At 43.2% G+C, this 5,285-nt stretch overlaps 1 pseudogene; it reads left to right on the top strand.

Annotated features, from left to right (window-relative positions):
* The first annotated feature begins 348 nt into the window (after positions 1–348).
* LOC125531630 lies at positions 349–2,567 on the top strand (annotated as a pseudogene).
* The last annotated feature ends 2,718 nt before the right edge of the window (positions 2,568–5,285 follow it).

Genomic DNA, 5,285 nt, shown 5'->3' with positions numbered 1-5,285 from the left:
AATATTCTACAACAAAATATTCTCTAGCAAAATACTGACAAAAATGACAAATATTATCTGATAATAGCATGAACAGTATGGCGTATATACCGACAAATTTGTTTTTCTACGTCCAGCTCAACATCAAAGCCATTTCTTCGCGAAAGTTTTTATACGAGTGCAACAACAAATCTGCTTTGTTCACAAAGTGTTTCAGATTTTTTTTTCACTTTCTTACAAATTACTATTTTCGGGTGTAATTACACCCGAGAGCCATACGTCCCCGTCCACTAACAATGTCTCACGTCCTTGACGTTCTATCTATATATAGAAGGAACCCTGAGGCATTGGACAAAAACAAGTAGTACAATGGCAACACAAGAAGATAACACACTGGGAATGGGAGGGGAGTGCGTGATAGGTGAGGAGAAGCATAACTCTAGCTGGATGGTGGATGTGGAGAAGATGCTGGAAGATGACAATAATCCAGACTCGAGGAGGATGGACGAAGAGCGATGGAGGGTGCAATCCATCTACCGGGTACCAGAGTGGCTCAAGGGCACCAACCCCAAGGCCTACCAGCCGCGGCTGGTGTCTTTGGGTCCCTTGCACCACTGCGACTCCAACCTGCTACCCATGGAGGGGCACAAGCGCCGCGCGTTGGTGCACCTGATTAAGCGGAGCAACAAGCAGCTTGAGGATTTCATCTCTGCCATCCATGACATGGTGGAGGACCTTGAGGCAGCATACGGCAAGGACCTCCCTGTCAAATTGCGGAACAATAGACAGACCTTCGTCGAGGTGATGCTCACTGACGGCTGCTTCCTGCTAGACATGATGAGCGGCCCTTACTTGGATTACGAGATGCATGCATGATCACGTCTTCAGCATGCATGGCCCCATCATCCTGTCTGACATGCTGCCTCTACTTGTTCTCAAGAAGATCTTGGGTGTCCTGCATCCTGACTATCCGGTACTTCATTTCAACACAGTTCATTAGTTTCTAAACTTATATACTCTCTCTGTCTCTCAACGCCGTCTTCACACAGTTGCATTTCCTCCCATACGAATATCACTATATATCTAGCAATGCCAATGTAACTTGAACTGATGAAGAAATGAAATCTATGTTTGCAGGCAAATAATTTACATGAGGTTTTTTACTACTCCCTCTGTTCACTTATATAAGACGTTTTAGTAAATTCAGACAGTGTACTAAACAGTTCAAACTCAGCTGTCTGAAACTCCTTATAAAAACGAACGGAGGGAGTACTTAAGTTTCCAATCTAGAGTCTAAAAAATGGAAGTTAGACCATCCACATCCAGTGGTGATTTTTTTCTTTTGCAAGCAAATACTTACCGGATCCATCGGCTCGGTCATGTGGTTACTTCAGTCTGCTATCCTAAGGAGCGGGGGAACTGCATAAGGACATGATGATGTCTGTGAAAACAAAATTTATACCATGCTTTGATTTCTTTCTCGTTTACATATAACTGTGCCAAAATATCTTAACATTGCAAAATCGTACTAAAGAAGGAATTCACAACATCATGGCGAGTACCTTAACTTATGCATGATTTTTTATCCTTTAATTTTTCATATGACTATAGTGAATTGGTTTTTCCTGACATGGCCCGCGTGCTGATCTGAGTCGTTGGATCTTCCCAAACTACTGCAGTAAAAACTAATTGTGTGTGTACAAGCGTTGTTAGGGCATTAACAGTAGCTGGTTTGATTGCAGGAGGATGAAATGGATTTATATATAAACCTCATGGTGCTGGAATATCTAGAACGGGCGCCTGAAGGACGTAACTTCGCAAAGATATCGCTGGGTCGCCACCCTCTTGAACTTTATCATGGAAGCCTCACCTACAATAACGGCGCCCATAGAGTTCACCCACCAGCGTACAAGTATGAAATGATGCCCTCAGCATTAGAAATCCACCAGGCTGGCATCAAATTCAAGAAGCGGGAGAGGGGCAACCTGCAGGACATTCGCTTCGAGCACGGCGTGCTGAGTATGCCAGTGATTGAAGTGGTTGACAACACCGAGAGCTTGTACCTCAACCTGATGGCGTTCGAGCGGCTGCATTTCGGTGTCGGCGATCTCGTAACGGCCTATGTAATCTTCATAGACAACATCATCGTCTCGGCCAAGGACGTGGCGATGCTGAGCTCCAATGAGGTCCTCAAGAATATGCTAGGCTGCGACAAGGAGGCAGCAAAGCTGTTCAACGGTACTCTATCAAGAGGGCAACTTCTGGGCCCATGCCCTGGTCTCCATAATGTGCAGTACGAGGTGAATGCCTACTGCAAGGAGTCCTGGCACAAGTGGCGGGCCACCCTAATACGTACCTACTTCCGAAATCCCTGGGCATTCATCTCCCTCGTAGCCGCTACCATTCTACTGATTGCCACCCTGTTGCAAACCACCTACACCGTCATGCCCAACAAGCCTTGAGAGTGCAAGCTTAATTATAATATCACAGAGGAAAAATAGTTCATCCCTGTAGACTTTAGTGATCTCTAATGTCTATGTATGTGTTGAACAATATTTTCAGTTTGTTGCTGGTTTTGTTTAAGAGCGGTATGGATCATTCATTACAACAATGGCTGTGTTGTGCGGGAGTTTACTCCTCTATTGTCTACATAAAGTGCATATGTATATTTGATCCTGTTGAGTTTAATTAGTTCCTGTCTTATTAGTCATACTCCTAACCTGTTGATGAGCTTACTAGAGATTATCCTATCTCATAGACTGTGACCAGAAGTCGGGCTCACATAGATGTGTTCCTTCAAAGAATGCTCACTAGGATATCATTTTACTTACACAAGCTTTGAAACACATTAAGACAAAAATTAGTCTGCCTTACATATTATAAGAGTATGACATCTCACAAGGACGAAAGTAGTTCATAAAGGAGACGGGCGGACAAAATATTGAAAAATCAGGATGAAGCTAGGCTCAAGATTATTCAGTTTCCATATGGCACATCAGCTAGCTTTCCATACGGCACATGAGCTAGTGACTGAATTGTCCAAATCACGCAGGCTATGGGAGGTATTGCGGATAATTCAGTCACTACCTCTACAAAAGCCTAATTGGTTTCGGAATGAGTTGAAACAATATGATTCTCACTCAGTGCCATATTGAAAGAACCAACTCCGAGAGACTGGAAAATGAACAATTACTTAACATTATATGGCATGCAGAGCAGGACGCAGGCAATCATCCCCTGGGCCAGAAGATGGAATCTGCATTCCCTTCCTTGCATGCATTCAGGTGAATTCCTAAATCCTAATTTGTTAGTTGATCATCTCCCCACTCAGCTCTTCTCTTCTTCTATAAATATCAACACAGCCAGATATCAAAACAGCATCTACAAACGACTGCATAAATCCAGTCCGCCCAAACACTCGACCGTACACGACTCAATCTGTCCCTCATTGCTATTATGTTCACATATTCTCCCTGCAGTTTACAACGCGCAGATATAATCACAAATAGTATCCTAGTCTCCATGCAGCTACAATATTAATTGTTTCCTCGATCACAAAAGCTTACTACTGCCAACAGTATAAGATACACGACACTCGTCTTTATCTGATATATGACAAAACAAATTGTAGCCTTTGTTTGGACCTTCCATTGCCATGAAGGACCTGTGTTGCATCCGCATAAAATTTGGTGTTACCAAGCTGAGGAGCAGGGTGAAGACCTATCAACAGGGCTGGGCTTACTAGTCTTTCTCGCACCTGCACACATTAAAATTTAAACTGGATGAGATACTGTATATGACTATGTAAGCATGCTTTTGTGTTTTTTTATCGCCTGTGCATAGCTTTATCGGTGTGCTTTTTGTGTGTGTGCGTTAATGTTGGCTGTGTGCATCTTAGTTATGCAGAGGCTGGGTGTGTGCTCATTATGTTTGTATTCTCTCGATGCTCCATTTTGAGCCAATAAAATCCACCCTTTGTCGAAAAATGTAAGCATGCATCCAATTGAGTTGGTTTAAGCTCTGTATCAAGGTTTTTCACTACCATCAATCAGACATATATCACAGCCAGCAATACCAACACATTCTTAAATATGTTTATCAATCAGCCTTGTTTCTTTCAAAATAATCTAACACATTCACCAAGAGATTAAATGATTTCTGAGTAGTATTCTCAAAAGTAAGAATGAGTTAACCATTCAATATTTGATTTTCCACTATTAGTCATTTCATATTTGGTTTGTTATCACTCAAGGACGGAGATAGCCACACTGAATGATAACACACACAAAAAACAATGAACTGGTGATGACATTCCTCAAAAAAAAAGTGGTGATGACTTATGTTTGTCTATCTAGCTATATTAAATGAGAACATATACTGAACAGTATGACTATGATCGTCAATCTAGCATATGTATTCGAGCATTCACGGATCAAATATGAAAAAATTAGGTAACACCTACAGTATATTACCTAGCGCATAGAAACTCTTGAAAGAATGACAGGCACTAATACGACGGTCTTCACAAAGTTTCCTTGATTGCAGTGAATTTAGTTGAACCATATAGACACCGTCCTTCGCATATAAAAATATTCAATCAGTATCCTCAATATATCCTAGTATAAATTTCAACCATACTAACCCTCCTTCAACCCGAGGAGGCAATGCAAGAATGTTATCTGTTTCAATGGTCTTCCACAGCACCTAGGTGGCAACACCAAGACAATTGGTCTTCCTCTGCCACATTTCAATGTTATGATCAGGGCGAGAGATCATGGCGAGACCAACTGCGCCATCCTCTGTCCGGATGATCTGTCGGCTGTAGGAATGATTCATACCGGGAGGCCCCTCCAGCACATCAAAGCTATGCCTTTCCAAATCAAATGCAAGTATACCCTCCTTCACATACTTAAACGACCAATAAAGAACATTACCAACTAGGGTACTAATATAAGAGCCAAAACTATCTCGATATTCAACCTCTATTGAGATGAGATCGGCCCATGTGTCGGTCTCGGAAGAATAAACAGAGGCAAGAGGTCGACCATGTGTAGTGCGCGTAAGCAGCAAGACCACCTTAAAGAGGATGGAGTGGCAATCGCCGTGTACGTGGCCCCGGTCACGGGCAGCGCAGACCACCGCCCCGTGGACGTAGCCGCATTTGAACTCGGGTGGAATTGTCACATGGTGCTGATTACCGGTGATGGGGTCACACACGAGGACCTCGGTGCGCAACCGGTGTAAGATGAGGACAAGGCCGTGCCGGCACCCGAGCAGCCGGCCCGACAAGTCGCCGAGTGGCAGGT

The sequence above is a fragment of the Triticum urartu genome, unplaced genomic scaffold, assembly GCF_003073215.2.
Source record: "Triticum urartu cultivar G1812 unplaced genomic scaffold, Tu2.1 TuUngrouped_contig_7680, whole genome shotgun sequence".
Classification (NCBI taxonomy): domain Eukaryota; kingdom Viridiplantae; phylum Streptophyta; class Magnoliopsida; order Poales; family Poaceae; genus Triticum; species Triticum urartu.
Note: the sequence above shows the minus strand (reverse complement) of the source record. Positions and strands in the feature narration are given on the sequence as shown.